This window comes from Cavia porcellus, unplaced genomic scaffold (assembly GCF_034190915.1).
Source record: "Cavia porcellus strain 051 isolate PalLab524CR breed Dunkin Hartley unplaced genomic scaffold, mCavPor4.1 scaffold_35, whole genome shotgun sequence".
In the NCBI taxonomy this organism is placed as follows: Eukaryota; Metazoa; Chordata; class Mammalia; order Rodentia; family Caviidae; genus Cavia; species Cavia porcellus.
In genome coordinates this window covers 3,032,085-3,054,914 of record NW_026947518.1, presented here as the reverse complement: position 1 = coordinate 3,054,914, position 22,830 = coordinate 3,032,085, and the positions used below count along the sequence as shown (strand labels likewise).

Genomic DNA, 22,830 nt, shown 5'->3' with positions numbered 1-22,830 from the left:
ACACATTCCAGCAGTCTTTATAAAATCTCTTAATGTAGATGACTATTTAGGGAGGTGGAGCAATGACAAGGCATTGGGAAATATTCTTTGAGTTCGTAATTTTGTCACATTTATTATTATTATAATTTTATATGTATTCCTACATAGTGATTAAAGGGAAAAGACCTAACAAGAAGACAAGATCTGTGTCCCTTTGTAGGGAAGGTAAGATTTATAGGACAATGTTGGACAGCTTTGCATCAGATGTTTTCATATTGTTTATGGGAAAATGCTGCTCATGGCAACTAGAAAGCCACTAGTGCCAACCGATATACATCTTTTAATTTTTCATCTACTTGTTTAGAGGATTGTTCTTGTTGAAATTCACAATCTGACTTCAGTAGAGCAAATTATTTGCTGTCTTCAAATGTTTAAATCCACTACTCTTAAAGGAAGCAAGTAATAATCCCATGTGGATGCAGGTGAATCTAGTAGTGTTCATGATTGGTTCATTGTCTAGCACTGGGATTGGTGGTGTAAGAGCTGCCAAGGGTGGAGCCAGCACACTCTAACGGTAGGAAGAAGGTGTGTTTTCCTTCTTTTTCTGTTTGTTATTACTGTTTGTGGTGGTCATGAACTGCGAGCCTACCATGCCACTCTGCCTGGGAGCTAGCTCAGTATGCATTGAAACCCCCAAAACTGTAAGAAATAAACCTTCTCTTCTCAATTTTGGGTGTAAAGTATTTTGTCTCAACAATGAGGGAAAGGTAACTAAGACAGAATCTTAAATGTCCCCAAGTGCTCTATTGTTACAGATTGTGGAACTGTTGAGAGATGGCACAACTTTTATGTGGTATGTTGTTTTAACTTTTTCTTGGAAAATACCCAGAAGGAGAATAGCTGGTTAGAAATGAACCTCCTTTTGAGGAATCTCCACAGTGATTGGAGCAGTCTACACTCCCACCAACTGGGCATAAGGGTTCCTTTATCCCATAGCAATGCCAACATTTGTTATTGATTGATTTCTTCATGAAAACCATTCTTTTTGGAGTGAGATGAAATATCAGTGCTTTTTAAATTTGCATTTCTCAAATGACCAGTGATGTTGAATATTTTTTCATGTATTTACTTGCCATTTGTACTTCTTTATCTGAGATGTGTATATTCTTCTAAAATGCCTTTATTTGGATTACATCTTTGAATTTAGATATCATATTTTTTTTCAATTCTTTACATGTTCTAGATAGAAGTTTTTTGTCTGAGGGAAACTTAGATAATTTTTTTCCATTCTGTGTGTTTTCTTTTCACTGCATTGATTTTTTTGATGTGTAAAACTCTTTAATAAATTGAGATCCCAGTTGTTGATTCTTTGAAGTATTTCGTGTGCAGTTTACATTTTGTTCATCAAATCACTGCTTACCCGTCTTCAAGATTTCTATGTACATTGTCTTCCATTAGATTTAGTTTTTCTGTTTAATATTTAGATCTTTGATATATTTTGATTTTAATTCATTTCATGGTGATAGCATGTGTCTAGTTTTAGTGTTTGGCATGTAGAAAGCCAGTTTTTTCAGCACTATTTATTACAAAGCCTTTTGCCCAGTGACCATGTTTGACTCCTTTGCCAAAAATGAAGTGGCTGAATGTCTTTACAGTTCTGTACTCATCTTCTACTTTAGTATATTGTTCCTTATGTCTTTTTCCTTGCCAGTACCATACTGATTTTATTAGAGTCCCTTTGTAGTAGAATTTCAAATCTAGGATCGTGATGCCTCCTGCATTGCCTTTGTTTCTCAGGATTGGCTTTGCTATCCTAGATCTTTTCTGTTTCTAAATGATTTTTAGAAATGTTTTCTCTATATCTGTGAGGTATGCTAATGGTATTTTGATCAGAATTGCATTGCAATTTGTGTAACAGTTTTGGGAGTATGACCATATTTTCACAATATTGGGTCTTTCTATCCATGAGCAAAGCATACTGTAATTTGTAATTTGCAGTATACAGATTGTTTATGTACTTTCTTAGATTTATTCCAAGGTATTTCATTTTTTTGGATGCTATTGTGAAAGTGTTATTTCTACAATACTTCTCTCAGTCAATTTGGTTTTTGTGTACAGAAATGCTGTTACTTTTTGGTACTAACTTTGTTTCCAGCTATGCTACTGAATTTACTTATTTAGTCTACTCATTTGGTGGAGTTTTTGGGGTCTGCTATGTAGAGTATCATGCCATTTACAAATAATGATAATTTAACTTATTCTTTCCTATCTTTGTTTTATTTCTCTCTCTTGTCTACTGCTCTGGTTACTGTTACCAAAACTGTATTGAAGGAGTGGTGATATTGGATGACCTTCTCTTGTTCCTGACTTTATAGTGAAAGCTTCCAGTTTTTGTCTATTTTGTATGATATTGGCTATTGGTTTGTCATAGATGCTTTTTCTCATATCGAGGTAGAGACAGTTTATACTGGTTTTCTGTGGAGTTTTTATCATGAATGACTATTGGACTTTATCAAAAGCATTTTCTACATCTATTGCTATGACCATATGATTTTTGTCTTTGGCTCTTTTGATGTGGTGCATTATGTTTATTGGTTTGCATATACTGACCCATTCCTGGGATGAATCCTACTTGGTCATGATGTATAATCTTCTAAATGATTTGCTGCATTCTGTCTGCTATTTTATTGAGAATTTTTGCATCTATGTTCGTTAGGGAGATTGGCCTGTGGTTCTCCTGTTTGGTTGAGTTTTTCTCTGGTTTCAGTATCAGAATGGTGCTTGCCTCCAGGAATGGGGTAGGGAGTGTTGTTACCCTTTCAGTTTCATTACAGAGTTTGAAGAGTATTAACATTAAATCTTCTCTAAATTTCTTCTAGAATTCAGCCATAAATCCACAAGGATTTTTATTTGTTAGTAAGTTTTTAATTACATATTTGATTTCAGTAGTTGATAGTAGGTTATTCAAATTTTTTGTATCTTCTCGATTCAGCTTTGCTAACTGGTGAGTTTCTAGGAATCTATCCATTTCTTCTGTGTTTTCCAGCATGAGTAAAGGCCTTTAAAGTGATTAATGAAGATCTTCTGATTTTCCACATGATCTGTAGTGATTTCATCCTTTTAATTTCTCATTGCATACATTTGAGTTTTTTCTTATCTTTTCTTGATAACGTTGGCTAGGGTTTTACCAATTTTGTTGATTGTTTCAAAGAACCAACTCAATTAATTCTTTGTACTATTTTCTTAGTCTCAATTACATTAAGCTCTACTCTGATCTTTACAATTTCTTCCCTTCTATGAGCTTTGGTCTTGACTTGCAGATTGCTCATTTGTGCTGTTGTGTTTTCCTGAAATGAGAATTCACTGCCATATTTCCTTCTTAGGATTGCTTTCATCACATCCCACAGGTTTAAGTACGTTATATCTGCATTTTCATTTAACTGTAGATATTGTTCAATTTGTTCTTTAATTTTATCTGTGACACATTGGTTGTTCAAGAGGGGGTTATTTAATTTTCGTGTGTCTATGTAGTTTTTGTAGCTTCTTTGCCATTAGTTTCCAATTTCATTGCATTATGTTCAGATAATATGCATGGGATAATGTTAGTTCCTTTGCACTTGCTTAGGCATCTTCCATGGGTAGTACGTGTTCTATTTTGGAGAACGTCCCACGTGCAGCTGAAGAGAATGTGTATTCTGATGTTGTTGGGTGGAACCCTCTGTAAACATCTATTAAATCCATTTGTTAACAGGTTTGATTCATTTCTGCTATTTCTTTGCTGACATTCTGTCTTTTGATCTATCCCTTTGTGATAATGGGTTATTATGCCCCTGTTATCCTTGTGTTACTGCATATTTGATGTTTCCTGTCTATTGATATTTTTCTTGTATACTTGGGCACTCCCATGTTGGATGCATACATATTTAAGACTGTTACCCCTTCCTCTTGAAATTTTCCCCTAGCAAGTATGCAGTCACTTTCTCTATCTCAGTCGGTCATTTTTGGTTTTAAGTTCAGTTTATCTGTGAAGAGAGTATCTACCATTTCTTTTCTGAGTTCCTGTTGCATAGAGTACTGCTTTCAATATTTTGACTTTCAGAGCATGAATTTCTTTTTGAGTTAAATGTGTTTCTTGTATACATATCTTTGGATCTTGTTTCATAACCCATTCTGACAATTTTTTTTTTTTTTTGGATTAGTGAATTGAGGCCATTTACATTGATGATTATAACTGATAAAGTATTGGCCTAGTTTTTTTGTGTTTTTTTTTTTTTACTTGTTTTTCCCTTTTCTTTGTTTGTCTTGTCCAGTGGCTTCTTTCTATTTTTGTGGTCATTTTTATCTCTATCTAGTATGTCTTCCAGTAACCTTTCTAGGATTGTTTTGGCGGACATGAATTTCTTCATTTGTTCTTTGTCATGGAAATATCTTATGTCTCTTATTTTTGAAAGACACTTTTGTAGTTTATATCAATCTAGGCAGCAAGCTGTTTTAATTTGATTTTTAAGGACTCAAAAACCTTTACTGAGCTCTCCTTGACTTGAAGGTTTGTATTCAGAAGTCAGTGTGATTCAGAAATAAACTTTCCTTTATATGTGACCCGTATCTTTGGTCTAACAATTTTTACCATTCTGGGATTTTTGGGGGGCTGAATTTCTGGAATCTTGATGATTATATATTTGGGTGTATATTTATTTTGGTTATACCTTTTTGGGATTCTATATGCCTCAGTTACCTGTATTTCGGATTCTGTCACCATGCTTTGGCAATTTTCTGCTCTTATTCAAATAGTTTCTTTTTATATCACTTGTGTTGACTTCTGCTTTTTAATTGATATCTAATCAGTTTTACCTTACTTTGTATCATCTTGGAGGTGTTGAACTGTTATTTCATGGTTCTCTGATATTTTTAAGAGATTTTTTTCATTTTTTATCAGTAGCTACAATTGTGTCTTCAGGATCTGAAAGTCTATCTTCATTTTTGTTCAAGCTATTTTGCCAGATTTCAATAGAATTTTAATTTCCTGGATATCTCTTTGTATCTGCTTCATGCATTTTATGTCTTATATTATTCCTTCAAAATGTCTATCATTTTCCTATGTGCATCTGTGTTCCTTTATTCATCTATGTCTTCTCTGAGGTAAAAAATTCCTTCATTAAGGTTGTCATTTGTTACATTAGCTTAGAGATTATTTCTGATCTGATTTTCTCTATAGCCTCATGGATTTGTTTCTTTACTTTACTTGGTGTTTTTACAAAAATTTAAATTATGTTTCTTCAATGTCTTCTATGTCAGTATCTCCTGTACTTGTTCCAGATGGGCTGGAGGTCTGAGACTGCATTTTGTTTTTTATATTGTCATTTTAGCTTCTTGGTTTATATTTCAATCATTTCAATCCCACTAGTTCTGTCAATCCTTTGTGTGTGTTTCAGTCAGTGTCATACTTTGGCTAATATTCACCTACTTGCTGAGCCCCACACTGTAGGAGACAGGCCAGTCACCTAAATTCCTCCTGCATGGTCAGTTGGGTTGGTCCTGGATTCTTCCTGAGCTAACCAGCCTAGGCATATTGATATGATACAAACTTTAGCCAATATTGTTGCTGCAGGTTCATACATTTCCAGGCCACTGGACTTGCCTGTCCATGGAGTACACTACAGCCGGGGTCCTACTGTGTTACAGGGGATCTTGCAGACCCAACCAGCTTCCCTTGGGTGGTGGGAAGGTTCACCTGCACTCTTCCAGCCCTCCAAAATCCTCCAGGTGGGGAAAGATGCTGCTGAGGCCTCTGCCAGCTGATCAAGTGTTCAGTATAAACCTCAAATCTCTATCTTCTTTATATTTTCAGCCTAAAATAATAAGAAAATTTCAACCAAAAAAGCAAATTTTAAAAGTGAACAAAACATAGAAAAATGTTCTAAGACAAGTGTTTTAAGTAGAAACAAATTATGTGCCTATAATGGACACTATAAAATAAGAATTTTTGTGAGAATGGCAATTCCCATTTTTCTTCATGATCTATCATGGTAGCCATGAGCATTAGCCTCTTGTGCTTCATGAGCATTTGAAATGCAACTAATACAGTTGAGGAATTGAGCTATAAATTTATTTAAATTTAATTTATTTCAATTCAAAATTCTTTACTAATCACCACTTTACAGTGGGCCCCCATGTACATGGTATCTACTTCATTACATTATATCTGGTGATGATGTTTTCTAATTTTCAACATTTTTAGTGTGATTGGCATTATATAACAAAGCATTTTACTGGATTATTTGCTGTTTCTTTATTAGAATTTCAGAAACACTGTTTATTTTACTTATATAGTATGCCTGCATTATATTACATGGTTCATTTTGCTTAAGGAAAAATGCATTATCTGGTGTGAACAATGATTATCATAAACTAAGCAAACCATGCACATTTTATATGCAAAAAGTATTCTAATTTAGAGACTTAAAACTAAATAATATTTTTACTATCTAAATTTGCAATGTTTTCTCTTGTAATTTTTTTTGCATTATTTTTCACAGCTTTTATGGATGAGGACAAAAGATGAACACTATTTAAATTATTAGAATATGAATGATTATATTAATTATTATTTCTATCCATGTACCATTTTAAAGAATGTTAAATGATATTATGTACAGAAAATATGACATTGTTTTAGCTGATAATAGCATGTTTTCCCCTCATACTTGTTTTAAAAGAAATTATTGGTACTTCAATCATTTTGTTTTTGACTCTTACTAGAAAGCCTAAATCATGTATTATTTCATTAATTTGTAATATTCATCTACTTCATGAAAATATATCTGTTTAATGATTTATTTTATTTTCTTTAATTTTTCTAGAAAATTGCAATTTCATAATATTCATTTTAATGCATTTGTTAACCAATGATATTTTTTTCATTCAAAATTCATCTCTGACTTTCTAGTTCATAATGATAAATAGGTCTATATACACTTAAACCCAGTTTCTACAGAATCAATGGTGAAATTAATGGCAAAGTAAAATATTTTGACCAAAGAATGAATTAGAATAAGAAATAAATTAGGTTCATTCTAGAAAGATAAAGAACGCTGACAGAGAGACATGGACCACTGAGCAGAAATGAGTACAATCAAGACACTATGACAGATGTTTATTCCCCTCTAATGGCACTTTTTTATGATATAAAGAGCCAGTTTACATATTCAATGCTTGGATGCTGGAATATATAAGTACAATTGATTTTTAATTGTTTTTGATTTGGCTGAATTTTCTTCATACTATTCTATTTGATGTTGTTTATCTTTCCCTACATATGGGGTCATCATTTTCTAAGATATGTGCTTTATTTTCTATTTCATATACTTGTCACTTTCTTTTTTTGCTTCACTTGCTACATTCTTCTGTAAAGATGGTAGAATAGAACAGGTGAGGTGAAGTGTAATTTCTTACTTTTCATAATTGAGCAAAGAGTACTTAATTGACCAACATATGGGTTTCTTCATGTGAGATTGATATCTTCTGATTACTGAGATTTTCCAATATTAGTAACTATTATATTACATTCCCAATAACAAAGAGACTCTACTCAATAATTTCTAGTGATGCTGATTATAATAAATATATATATATATGTATAATCTTTTTTTTTTTTTTTTTTGTCTTTTTCATTTTTTATCGGTACCAGGGATCGAACTCACGACTGCCTGCTTGCAAGGCAGGCGCTTATGCCGCTGAGCTAAATCCCCAGCCCCTATATGTATAATCTTAAAAGCAAACTAAAACTAAAACTGTTTACAAACTTAGAATTCTAATGTGATAGGTATTACATTTACACCCCCCCCCTTACTTTCTTTAATCATCAGAAACTTTGTACTTTTCATCTGTTCATAGATTAGATGTAGTTGTCACCTGTGGACATCAAGTGTGGAAGATCCTTGGAATTATGCTTTCCACCATTTGATCTCAATTCTGAGTTAGTAGACAAGTGGTGAAGATTCACTTCCTATGACCTCACTCTGCCAATTTCAACGGTGATTCTTTCTCAATAAGTCATTATAATGTGAATCTGGGAACAGTATCAGTTTCTGGTGTCCACTCCCTGGAAAGCTTTCATTTTCATTGATTAAGCAGTAAGGCTATAGTTTTTTCTAATTTTTTATTGGTACATTTAGTATACAGTGATAACATTCATCATAGGAAAGCTGAGCCTATATGTGTACCTCCTGCTGCTCCTTTTCTTCCTGTCCCCTCCCCTCCCTGCAGTCCCTCTTCTCTTCTTGATTTACAAGTTACATTTCCATTGTTTCCTTCTATTCTTTCTCTCTTGCCACTCCCAACCCCAGTGCCTTGTCCTCCTTCTCATGTGACCACTGTTTTCCCTTTTCCCAAAACCTGTTAACATTTTGATCCTTATTTAAACTTTTGGCTTCTCACACCACAAAAACCATGGAATATTTACAGCCCAGTAAGGACACAGTCAGCACTGGGTTGGGTTAGAAAGCAACTGACATTTTCCAGTAGCTTACTTTTAATGTCTAACTATGGAATCTCAACATGTTATGTATTTATTAAAGATGTTAAACGCTGACAATACTAGAAAAACATATTTTAAAATTTTAATTTTAATTAATAAATTGATGCTATAATCATTAATATCAAGAAATTGTTAACATTTTTAATTATCAGTGAATTAATACAGTCAAAAATTTCAAATTGTTTCTTAAATACTTGTAATATTATATAATTCTCAATGAATACAGTCAAAAATTTTAAATTGCTTAAATACTTGTAATATTATATTTTATACAGTAACATTAAACTGCTAGTCAATGAAACTATTTTCTTAGAAGTATCAGATAATTGGAAATCTGCATAATGTTTCTTTTATTTTAAAATCTGCATATCAATTTTTCTTTAAAATTTTGTTTGCTGGAGAATTAATAAGTAAGAACATGAATGAGTAGAATAGTATTTATGACATAATAGATGCAAAATGACACACAAAAATAATTCTCAAACTCATAAATGTATAATTAAAAAGTAATCATAGTACCTAAAGTAACTGTTTTGCTGTTTACTTATTTACTTTTTATTTTAAATCAGTTTTATTGCTGTATTTTATATATACATGATATCCACATTCATCATGGAGGAACTTGTACCTGTAAATGATGTTTTCTTTTCTTTGTACTGAGAATCAAACTCACACTTTCCAGGCAGGAGCTGTTAAACATGATACATCTTGACTCCTCTTTATGTTTGTATTTTTCTCTCTTCCCTTTCACTCCTTTTCCCCTGCTTATTTACAAAAGCTTTGTTTCTATTTTTCCCTCCTTTTCTCTTTTTGTCCTCTTCCTCTCCTCCATTTCCCCATCCCCCTTCCTAATTTTCACTTCAATTTGAACATTTTATTCCTATTTCACACTTTCTATTATACATTTTGGCCCTTATTTATACTTTCAGTTTCTCACACCAGAGGAAAAAAATTACACATGTTTGCACAATTTATTTCATTTAAGAGTATCATCTCAAGGTGCGTTCACGGATAGAGTATCATCTCAAAGTGCGTTCACGGATATAGAAATGTTTCAAATATCAGTCACATCCATTGTATAAAAAACTACATGTAGTTTATTCATTTATAGGCTGATAGGAAGCTGGGGTATTTCCAAGAATTAGCTATTATGAACTGTGCTCCTATAAACATGGGTGTGCATATATTGCTGTGGTATGATGCTTTTAATTCTTTTGGTAAGCAACCAACAAAGCCTAGTTTTAGTTTTTTGAAGGATCTCTCTGCTGGTTTTCATAATTGTTGCACCAGTCTATACTTTCAACAGGAACGGAGATGGTTTCCTTTTCCACATAGCCCCACCAGAATTTGCTATTTGTTGATTTCTGATTAGCAGCCATTTTTTCTAGAGTAAGATGGAACATCAATGTTATTGTAATTTGCATCTCTTGAATGACCACAACTGTCAATTTGTTTTGGTATATTTATTTGCAATTTCTAATTCTTCATCTGAGCAGTTATGTATTCATTCCAAATGTCCATTTCTGGAATGCATCATTAAATTTGCCAGGTCTGGGGCTGGGGATTTAGCTCAGCGACATAAGGGCCTGCCTTGCAAGCAGGCAGTAGTGAGTTCGATCCCCGGTACCGATAAAAAGGAAAATTATTTTTTTAAAAAATTTGCCAGGTCTGAACTTTTTAAATTCTTTACGTATTCTAGCTATCTAGCTAGTGCTTTATCTGGAATATTTTTCCACTCTCTGGTTTCTTCACACTCTGTTGGTTTCTTTTGTTGTGCAAAGATTTTTAATAAGATTAGATCCCTTTTGTAAGTTCTTTGTGATACTTTCTCTACAACATTCATAATGTCTTTTCCATATCATCATGAGTTCTATCTATTCGATGTTCTATTCAGTCTTCTAGCAGATTTCATGTTTCTGTTTTAATAATTAGGGATTTGATCCAGATCAATTTTAGTTTAGTGTATCATGAAAATATGGGTCTAGTTTTAATCTGTCAAGTGGAAAGCTAGTTTTTCCAGTATAATTTATTAAGTAGGTGTATTTTTTACAATGAAAGTGTTTGGCTCCTTTGTCAAAGATAAGGTGGCTGACTGTGTTTGGAATTGTTTCTGTATATGCTAGTGTGTTCCATTGATTTATGGGTCTGTTATTTCCCCATTACCATACTGTTTTGTCACTGTAGCTTGATAGTATAATTGAAGTCAAGGATTGTGATGCCATCCTACCTTGCCTTTGTTTCCACGAATGGGTTTTGCTTATCACTTCAGCTTCCAAATGAATTTTAGCATTGTTTCCTCCAAATCTGTAATGTATGATATTGATATTTTGACCAAGACTGCATTAAATCTGTAAATCATTTTTACAGGATGGCCATTTTCATTGTATGTGTTCTTTCTTCCCAAGAACAAGGAAAATCTTTCCATTTTTTTCATATCATCTTCAGTCTCTTTTTTTTCTGAGTACTGTATGTTTCAATGTAAAGTATTTTACTTCTTTCCTTACATTGAAACTTAAATATTTAAATTTTTTGGATGCAATTTTGAAAGGTGTTATTTCCATAATTTTCCTCTCAGTGAGTATCCTATTCATATATAGGGATGTTTTTGATTTTTGCATGTTGACTTTCTTTGCAACTACAGTAGTGAATTTTTTATTAAATTTGGAATTATTTTGGTACTGTTTATGGGGTCTTCTATGTAGAGTATCATGTCAATCACAATACTCACAATTTAACTTCTTCTTTTCCTATCCTTATTCCTTTTAATTTTTTCTCTTGTCTAGTTGTTCCAGTTAATGCTTCCAGAACTATATTAAACAGGATTCCTGGCAGTGGACACCCTTGTCTTGTTCCTCATTTCACAGGAATTCTTTCAGTTCTTGACCATTCAGTATGCTGTTGGTTTGGCTGTTGGTTTCTCATAGATCTCATAAATGTTGTATCAGATAAAGATTATCTATACCAACTTTTTGTTGTTTTTCCCATGTTTGCATATTTGACTTGTCAAATGCTTTTTATGCATGTGTTGAGATGATCATGCCATTTTTGTCCTTAGCTGTGTTAATATTGTGTATTAAATTCATTAATATACTTATTTTCAACCATCCTGCATCCATTGGATGATCCTTGCTTGTTCTGTGTAATCTTGATGATTTGCTGTATTCTGTTTGCCAATATCTTATGAGGATTTTTACATCTATATTCATTTGGAAGATTTGCCCGTATCTCTGTTTCTTCATTAGGTCCTTTACTGGTTTTGGTTTCATGGTGATGCTTATTTCCAGGAATGAATTTGGGAGAGTAGATTCACTTTGAATTTCATTAAAGAGTTGCATGTCTCTGAAATGTTATTTAATTTGCATGTTTTTAAGTAGTTTTATTGGTTTCTTTTGCCAGTGATTGCCAATTTCATTGCACTATGATCAGACAATATGCATGGAATAACTTCAGTTCCTTTAAATTTACTCAAGCTTGTTTTATGAACCAATATATGTTCTCTTTTAGAGAAAGTTCTGAATGCATCTGAAAAAATATGTATTCTGATGTTGTGGGATACAACACTCTGCAGGTATCACTTAAATTCACTTTTTCAAAAATTTGATGCATTTTTGAGAGTTTGTTGATCTTTTTGGTCTAGTTTATATCTGACTATAGAGCATTGAGTCCCCCCATTACAATTGCATTAGTGCTTATCTGATTTTTCATGTATTTAATATTCATTTTTTATAGTTGAGTACACTGGCATTTGGGTTTAAATTGAGATGACTGCTGTAATTTTGGTGGGCTTTCCTTTGTAAGTGAATTGTTTCTTTATGTATGAACTTTTAATATTCCATTCCTGTGTTGAATTCCTGGAATCCTTACTGTTATACACCTTCGGGTAGATTATATATATATATATATATATATATATATATATATATATATATATATATATCTTGGGTAACTGGAGTTGTATGTGTCTCAGTTATCTGTTTGTAAAATTCTTTTTACATGCTCAACAAGTTTCTGCCATTACTTCTTTGGATACATTTTTATATTATTTGTGCTGTCTTCTGTTTTATCACTGACTCAGTCAATCTTAAGTTATTTTTCTTTGCATCATCTAGCAAATGTTGTATTGATATATTCACAGCCCTTTGCTATTTTTAAGAACCCTTTATTTTCATGACCATGATATAATCCTGTCTTCCAGATCTGATACTCTGTCCTGATAATGGTTCATTCTGCTACACATATTTCAATCCTGGATATCTGTTTGAATCTGTTTCATGGATTACATTTCTTTCTTATGTTGGGATTTTATGGCTTGCTTCATTTTCCTAAGCTCCTCTATTTTTTTCTTTCTCTTTTCTAGATTCACTAATCATGACCTTTATTATGGTCATCATCTCTGAAGTGAAACTGAGTTATTCACCAGGCACAGCAGTTTGCAGCATCCATTGTTCCATTCTGCTGGTGTGTTTCTCTTTGGAGCTCTCTGTAGTCACCAGTAGTCAATGTACCTCTACAGGTTTGAGCCACCCCTCCCACACTACAGCTCAGAGAGAAAGTGCCACTCCTCACTTCCCATGTCTGCACTTGGTCCCTCTCCTTTCTCTCTCTGCGGGCCCTAATTCTCACCTTAGATACTTGCTCAGTCCTGGGAAGCCACTTCTCTCTTCTTCCCCTTGCGCTCTTCTAGCATCTGGATTCCAAATATCAGAGAAGATGTGTCACCATCCTCCTGCCATCCCAGAAGGCCTCTTGCTTCTTTAATCCTATATTAAACTAAACTATAACACAATTCATAAACTACTTTCTTTGTTTTCAGAATAGTCAAATACTCACAGGTGCATTTATTTTAATATCTTATAGATTTGTGGATTTATCATCATTACTTTTGAAGCTTAAAGTTTGTAATATGTATATTAGTAATAAATGGTAGACTTTTTAAGTTCTTATCTATCAGCGGTGTGGTGGGGGTAATGCAAGAACAACTTTTATACAAAACATCAGAACATTTAGCACTCCTTTTAGTGGTTTATAACCCTGGTTTTAATGATCTTTGCAACACGCTGCAAACAAATTGATAGCACATTAACTTTAGTGTGGTAAGATAACTTCATTTGATAACAGACACAATGAGAACATACGTCATGGGAGACTTTCACTAAGTGAAATATAAATAATTTTGAAAAATAGTATTATTTTCACAGAAATGTAGGATGATTTTATAGTGGCAAACTTATTTAACTTATTTCTGGTTTTCTTAGCCATTTACATACCATATAATAAGGTACATTTAAGTGCTAGTGTAACTCATAATTTTCATGGAATCACATCATATATTTTTCATGCAATACAAGCAAATCTTTATTATCCAGTTTTTATTGATACCAATGCATTGCTTTTATAATACCACTTCTGTTCTAAATATATTTCTTTATAATAGTTAAAATGTGCTTTAAAATGTGGAATATCCATTTAGCTTTAATATTTTTTAATTGAAAGTATGTGAAATATAAAATAACAAAATGGAATATATCTTTGAAATTGTCCTTTTTCTTTCTTAACATAAAAAGCACTCAAATGAAAACTATTGATTATCTAAATAGCTTTAAGAACATATTAAAACACAAAAATCTAGAGGAATATATAAATAATGACAACTATTTTGCAAAGTTGTAAATTTGATGGCAAGTTTTAGATTTTATTGGGTAATTCTTTTTGAATGAATGGATAAAAGCATGCATATATTAAACAATTTAAGAACATTATTACAGAACTCTTTTGTATTATATATCTAATTCCTTAAAACTGTTGCAAATGTTTTCAAACATGCATTAGCACAATATGATTTAAAGTAACATAGGGCTATAAGTTTAAATATTTCTAAATTATTATATGTATGTCTAATTGTATAATTCTTATAAATAAAAACCAAAAACCAAACAAACACCTTTTGAGGAGAATACATCCAAGCTTCCTTCTTTCACTTTCTCTTCCTTTACTCGGCCTATTCTCTGTCTTATTTCTTCTCACCAGTCTGCCATCTCTTGTCTTTCACTGGAATGTGTGAAGCTTGTACTTTGTGTGTGAGCTTTCCACTAGTGCTCAGATATTCTCACTAGTCATACACCATGGATGGAACAGTTCTAGAGGTGAATCTACAGATCTCTCACTTCCACATAAAAACTTTCTTAGCCCTGCTATGCAAAATTAAGACTTGCTATTTCAACCACACATATTAAAGTGTCCGGTCTAGTTCTCCATATTATCTATTTTCCCTTTAAATATTGAAAATTTTACCATGATATTTTTTCATACCATTTATTTTGCTTTTATGCACAGTGATATTTGCTTGTTATTCACCTTTATTGCTTATCTTTTTGTCTGATCTGAACGTAAGTCTGTAGAAGAAGGTTTAATATGAAACAGAATAGCAGAAATATCAAATAAAGTATCTGTAACATGACACTCAGATAACTGTCAAGTGAATAACAATAAATCCAAGAGAAACATAAGTTACAGTTAAAGTTTATATTCAATAGTAAGTAATGAAATTGTCATTATAGACTAGGATTTTCTTATATTAAGGACCTGATGTGACTGAACTAAGCAGTATACCACATCAAACATCCTCACTAATACTGAATATATTTTCAGACTCAGATGAACATGCTTCCTGTGCATTCATTTTTAATGGCAGTAATATTATGAAAAATCTACATATTTGGAAAACTGTAGGTGCACAAGCCATCCATTTCAATGTATTTTGCGCTATCAGTTGAGCAACTAGATGTTTTCTTTCATCAAATAGAAGTTATCAAACACTTGAATCATGGATCAACAGATATTTTCTGTGGAAACAATTCCATAGTTTATTTGGAGATGTCCAATCTATTTCAATTCTATTTATGGCAGATATGAAGAAAAATCTTTTTGATATACATTTCAAAAATACCATTCCTATATTATAATATACTATAATATTCATATATTACTGTATTGATATGGTAGTGAAAAAAGAAATTTTTGAGCATAAGACTTAAAATAGGATGATGTAGTCAGAAATTTGTAAGCATTTTAATTGAATGAGTTCTGTTAGTATTTGCAATGGAAGATCAAGTGATTTATCTTTGTAGCAGATGCATCTTGAGTTTTTCAACATGAGAAGATGAGGAATGGATAGGCAGAGCTGATACAAATACAGTACTCTTGACAAATTTTTTCATTTACACTGCATGTATTTATATCTGAGAGGTTTTATGGGTGCCTTTTTGCCAAATATGAACATGCTAATTAGAATTAAACTGTAAAGAACATTTTTTGAAAGGTAAATTCAATACATTTTATGTAAAATAAATTCTAATAAAAATATAAAAGGTCTGCTTATAATTGAAAAAATAGTTACATGCCTGAAATTAACTGAATAAATTGATATCAAAATTAAGAAAACTGCTGATTTTAAAACTATCAGATGTAGAGCTATAAATACATATAGTTTATTATTTGCTTTACTGGGTGCTTCTCATGTGATTTAATGTATATTTAATTTGAAAAATTGACTTGATTAAGTGATATATTACAGTATTATGTTTATTTATTAACAGAAAATATGTTTACTATAAACTATTAGTTTCATTTCTAGGAATCAAATTGTTTTTTAAATTGCTTCTGTTTTGCTGTTTGTCATATCTGAAGCAATGTAATAAATTTTTCATACATTATTTTTAATACTTTAGCCAATATATTGCAAATGAAATAGAGCATATTTCTGTAATTCTTAAATTATATAAAGAGAATATATATACTTTTAAGCTTCCCATTCATTGCTTATATAAATCCATTTTACATATATAATAAAACATTCCATTTAAAATAATTTTCTGATTAAGCCTGATATTATGAAACATGAGTGAAAAACAAAGAAAATTTACAATGTTGTATTAAGTGAAAGATATAAAAATGCTGATAAAAATATGGAGAAAAATGAATTTTTATTTGATGATTTTAATTAGTATAGGTACTCAGGAAAATAGTAGAATGTTACCTAACAAAAAAAATTTTAATACTGGTACTACCATATGATCCACCATACTCATTCATGGGTACACATCCAATGGAAATGAAATCTTTAGAAACCTAAACTTTCATGCTTATTATAGCATTATTGATGAGTCAAAAAACACAGTCATATAGGCTGCCTATGAAACAGAGAAGAGATAAAGAAGTTGTGGTTAATATTGAAAGCAGAATTTTTCCACCACAGAAAGAATGCAATGCAGTCATTCACAGCAACGTGACAATTAGAGAAAATTAATTATCCTAAGTGAAATGTCAGTCAGAGTAAGACAATGTCTCATGTTCTTATTCATTTGTATAAGATAAAAATTCAGTGGAGTAGAAAATAAAGTGATAGTCATAAGGGACAAAAAGGTTAAGGGATGAGAACTACAGATAGATTAGATAATGCATGCCAAAATACAATTAAATATGAGCAACTAGTTCTGGTGTAGGATAACACACGGGATAACTTTAGGAGATAATTTATGCTTTACTTTTAAAAAACTGAATATGAGAGCCCAAAGTTTCCCAATACACATAAAATATAAATATGTTAGGAAATGACAATCCTTAGTGCCCTGAGTTTCATCATTACATATTTTACACATCAAATTATTTTATACATAAAAATAGTTATGCTTCAATGGATTTCATTTATATGTATAAGCTGTATGTACCAATACAATAAAAATGAAAAAATTTGAAAATTCAGAAAAATAAGATATAAAATTAATGTACATGGCAATAGGATTGCAAAAACAACTAATAAAAATGAACTCACTCCGTGAGTTAATGCCTGTAAACCAAGCAGTTGAGCAGGCTAAGACAGGCCTTTCATAGGTAACTCAGTGAGATTTTTATCTCAAAGTAAAAATGAATGCACAAAGCTAGGGTAGGGACATAGGTAACTGCAAATTCATTCTGACACACACAAACGTGTGCATGTGCACACACAAGCACAAACACCCTCCAAAGCATCAAGAATAAAGATACAAGACATAAGAAGCTAAAAAGAAACAATAGCACTACATTGCTCTTGAAAAGCAGTGCAAATAAGAAAACAGAGAAGTATCTTTATGTACTAAGAAATAAAGACAGTGAATGTTCCATTGTATTCAAAAACAGTGTTTTGTAAAAAATAGGTAAAATAAAAGCTTTTTGTGAAATAAAAAACTGAAAAATTAGTCAATGAAATGAATTTAAATGAAAGATTTGCTGCTCACTGTGAAATGGAGAAAAATGAAATGATTGGAATATCCAAGAAATATAAAACAATTCATAAAGAAATAAGAAGTATAATTAAATATCAGAGACTAAAACTAGAACAGAGAAGAAGAAATACTTGAAGTAACAATAAACAATTATTTTCAAAATCAATGTAAGAAAACAAACCATAAGTCTAATTAATTCAGAGTTGCAAAAAATAAATACCAAAAAAAGAATAGCAAAACATGTAATCAGGTCAATTTTAACTTCCTGGAGGGAGAGACACACACATACACACATGCACATCTCAAAAGAAATTAAACCAGATAAAAAACATTTCCACTAAGAAATAAAGAAAATACATCAAAATTTTTTACATTTAAGCATGCTAAAACATACATCAAAATTAGTAGTGCTAAAATAAAAAGATACATCAAAACAACACCCAGTATCCATCAAAGTTGTCTTTTGTCAGTAGCAGATCTGACTTCTAAATACATTAAATTTTTCATAATAAAGAAAACTTCTGGTGAATGAATGTAAAATATGAATTTATTTTTAACTTTTAATTGATCTAATAGATAATTATTTGAAATAAGAGCAAAAATGTATTTTGTGATATTAAATATGAAAAAGTCAAATCAATATATTGTAATGAATGAAAAACTATTATGTCTTCACTAGCAATGTAGCACTGTAGTACAAATTGGAAGAGGACTTAAGATTTCGGTCATAGACTTAATGTGCATTGTCCACACTAGGGCAAACATTAACACAAAATTTTAATAAAAATGTGTAAGGCTTGTACCCATATATTTGTCATATTAAAAGTTCCACTAAAATAAGGGAATCTAAAAGTACAGAAAATAAAAAGAAAATAAAAATCCTCAATAATAGAAAACAGACAGGGTAGCTTTTGTCTGCCTGGGTGTTGGTTTGTTTGAACAGTGTCACACTAAGTCATTCAGTTGCTCAGGCTGTGCCCTAGGTTGTGATCTCCTTGCTTAGCCTTCCAGTGTGTTGAGATTACAGGAAAACACCACCACAGTCAGGCAGATATAATAGATTTTACTCAGATAGGACCTATATTTGTAATCACTTGAAATATAATGTTCTAAACATACAAGTCAAAAACAGAGATTTTTAATTGGAGAAACATACCACCTAAAAGACAACTTAGATATCCAGACTCATGTAGATTAAAAATGAAGAGATAGTGATAATTGTTTCACTCAGACACTAAAGCAATCTACTCTGGCTATACTAATTTCACCTAAAGTAAATTTCAGGAGGAGAATAATTTTTAGATGTAAAAAGAGTCAAAAGATAACAATAAAAAGGATCAGTCTTTCAAGAAGACAGAGCAATCATGAGGTTATGTGCATCTCACAGAAACATGCCCAAGTATGAAGACAAAAAGCAATAAGACTGCCGGGAGAAATAAACAAATCTGAAGTTACAAGTGGAGGTGTCAACAGTTCTCATGCCATAATTGATAGACTCAGCAGGCAGAAAATCAATAAGAGTACAGTGACATCAAATCTTGCAATTAAATCTACTGGATCTAATTGACACTTGTAGACTGGCTTATCCAACAGCAGCAGACGACACATTTGTCTCAAGTTCGCATAGAACATTTCCTAAGGGGGGGAAAAACACTTCTGGACCACAAAATACACCTAAACTAATTTAAAAGAACAGAAATCTTATGAAGTGTCTTCTTGGAACACAATGATCTAAAACTAGAGATCAATAAAAGAAACATAACTGGAAAAATAAAAAATATTTGGATTAATCAGCATACTTTTCAGTAGACCAAGAGTAAGTGAAGTCTCCAGAGATAAAATTAGAGAACAAATTTAGTATATGGCAAATGTCTATTTTTATTAGTTTTATAATTATTCCATAAACCCAAAATTATTTTTAAAATAAAGGTATTAATTAGTTGACGATATTACTTGGTGGTAGAGCTATTGCTTAACATGCATGGGTAAAATCACCAGAACTACCAAAAAGTACAAAAAAAAATGTTTTTAAAAGTAAATCTAGTCAATACAACAATAAAGTTGTAATAATATAATAAAGAATATTTTAAAAGAAATAGAGGAAAAATAAAAGGACAAATACAAAAAACCAAAATAATAAAAAGTTACATTAATAGATAAATGAAAGCAACCTGAAAGTTATAAGAAAGAATTTTTTAGAGTAACACAGAAAAAGTAGGATTCAACTGTTTTTCCTGTCTCTCTCTTTTTTTACATTGCTATTCAAATCTATTAAGAATTCTCTTGTCTTAAAAAAAATGAAAGAGAGAGAGAGAAAAAGAAAAAAGAAAAACAAATAGGAAAAGAAAAGAAATGAAACCAAAAGAAAAACCAACCAAGCCTAGGATCTTGAAGTAGCTAATTAGGATTGTAACCACATAGTATCTGGTTGGTTCCTTTTTGATGAGTTGGTACAGGCTAGAGCTAAGTACAAAAGTTTATGAATGCTTTGAAAGAGTAACAAAGTGCAAAGAGGATGACTGCAGGAAGGTGCCCAGAGGAGACACCGAGCACTGACAGCTTCAAAGAGCCTCAGCCACCTGCACCTCCTGGAGACAGAGGTGTCCCGTGCCGAGGTGGGTCTGGGCCTAGCTGTGCAATGGGGCAGCTGAGTGGAGAGGTGCTTGTGTCCCCTGCAGCAGAGTTCCATAGTGTGTTTAGTGTTCTTCTGCAAACTGAAATGAGGAGTCGATTTTTCTGGCTGAAATTTATACTGAAGACTGGTCCCAGACCTTGTTAACCTGGGACAGTGGGGTCCTCACAGCTCCCACAGGCAGCCGGCTCAGAATCCGGCCCGGGGACTTCTCACGCTCCAGGGGACGGCTGGGAGATTTGTCCCTCTGCAGCTCTGTTCGCCCCTCACGGTAGCGGTGGGGTGTGCTTGGCTCCTGGGGGTGGCTGGGGTTTTCAGGTGGTGCTGGGCTGGAGGCCACATGCTTGGTGATGTGCTCATTGTACGTTGGGAGGCCTCGCTTGTTGGGGCTGCTGCGGGAGGTGGAGGGGACCTGGTGGTGCTCAGTGCCGGTCTCCTTCACAAGGTTTCCTTTGCAGCAAATAACCCTTAATTTATCCTGGTATGAGGAGGCCAGGTAAATCGCTCCCGAGGAAATTGCAGGGCCCAGGTAGCTTGGGTTTGGGATTTCCAAATAGGCTCGGGCAGGAGTCCCCAGTGAGCAACGTGCCTGGATCTCAATGACAAGTGAGTTGAAGTGGGTCCTGTCTCTCTTTATTCCCTCTGTATATGTAATTAAAATTAAGTTAAAACCATAAACATATCTAAATAACAATGGAGAAATAAAGCTAATACTAATCAATACCTAATAATACTGGCATATGAACATACAGCAACGCAGATTTGGAAAAAATAATGCTACTACAGATAAGGAAGGTTATTTTATAATTAAAAAGTTTTAATTTATAGATGGTACACGTAAACACAAAATAACTTTGCATCTGCTAACAAAGGTTCAAAACCAACAACAACATATGATAGTAATACAAGTGGAAAACATGGTGCCAGCCATACATTTCTTTCAACTGATAACAGAATAAATATACAATAATTTAGCTAGGAGTTAAAATTTTAAATAATATTATCAATTAATTTGACTAATTACAATTACATAAGTTTGATCAAAGTTAGAAGAAAACATTTTTAAGTTTACTCAAAAAGTTTGCAAGGGTAGATCATATTTTAGGTTGTGACACAATGCCCATAAATTATAAAGATATGTGAAACATGTAGATTGTCCTCTGATTAAAATCAAACAATAGTAGGAAGGAATATAAATCTGAGAACACAGGCTGGAATTTATTTCACTGTAGCATGCACCACATAGTGCCTTTAACCACGGATTCAATCCCCAGCATGGCATAGAGAAAAAAGGAAAGAAAGTAAAACACCCACATACACGGAAAGCAATTAACAAAATTACAGTAACCATGATCAAAGCAATGAGAAAAGTTAAAAATGCAATTAAAAATTAGTTATAACTGGGTAAAATGAAAATAAAATTACCCAAACAATTGTTGTCATGCATTTGAGAAAATACTCATAGAAAACTGAATAGCAATTAATGTTCTTTTAGGAAATCTCCTATCATAGATGTAAACCTACTGCAAAAGAAACTTGAAACAGAAAAATCTAAATATATGTACACAGTAAAGAAATATTATAAAATAGTACATTAAAAGGAAAAAAACCAACAAAATCAACAGCTATTTCCTTGTATTGTAGTGTGTAGTTGTTAGACCTCTATGCAGATTATTTTTTTTCAAAGGAGAAAACATAAATATGAGTAATACAAAGACAGTGTTATAGGTTGCATAAACATAGATATAAATGAGAATTGTACAGCCAAGTTCATAGGAATATAATGAGTCTTGGTTACTTTAGAGGTTGGATGGGAGAACCACTTGAGCCCAGTGTTGGAATCCATGTTGCACAAAATAGTGAGATACCAATTTGAGGGAAAAATTTAGCAAAAAGAAAAAAAATCACATAAGAGATTGTTATGGACAGGCTTATGTCATTTAATTTGGTAACTCGGGTAGTGTGGACAACTTGAAGAACAAAAGTAAATTCACTCAAGGAAACAATAGTATCCTTGTATACTATTATCAACAAACAATAGTATCCTTGTATACTTATATCAAAGACTTTGAAATTCCACTTTAAAGCTTTCCCACAAACTAAACTCCTTACCGGTGAACTTCTTTGAAAATTTAGTACATATTTAAGGAAAAAGTAATACAAATTATAAACAAACAGTCTCAGAAAATTTAAGAGAAGTCACTTCCTACGTCAAGGTCCTGAGTTCAATCTCCAGAACAAAAAAACAAACAAACAAAAAAACCCCAATGAATAAGCACTAATTACTCTGCTTTGGTGCTTTCTGCTTGCTTATCACATATAAGCCTCAAATTGCCAAGGATCAGGGCCTGATACTTTGGAAATGATCCCAATCAGTGCTAGATGATGTAAAAAAGATCTGTCTCAGAATCCTGGGTGTCACT

General features: G+C 32.4%; 1 protein-coding gene across 2 annotated transcripts in view; it reads left to right on the top strand.

The window, feature by feature from the left end:
• Positions 1–22,830, top strand: part of LOC101789052 (histone H1.8-like) — a 109,515-nt gene that overhangs the window by 53,103 nt on the left and 33,582 nt on the right. The window contains exons 7-8 of one of the 2 annotated variants that reach the window (XR_010045575.1): positions 11,299–12,083; positions 12,873–21,942. The exons of the other annotated variant lie outside the window; for it this stretch is intronic. The gene's annotated coding sequence lies outside the window, so the exon portion shown is untranslated. Of the gene's footprint in view, positions 1–11,298; positions 12,084–12,872; positions 21,943–22,830 lie in introns of those variants that run through there. 2 annotated transcript variants of the gene reach the window in all.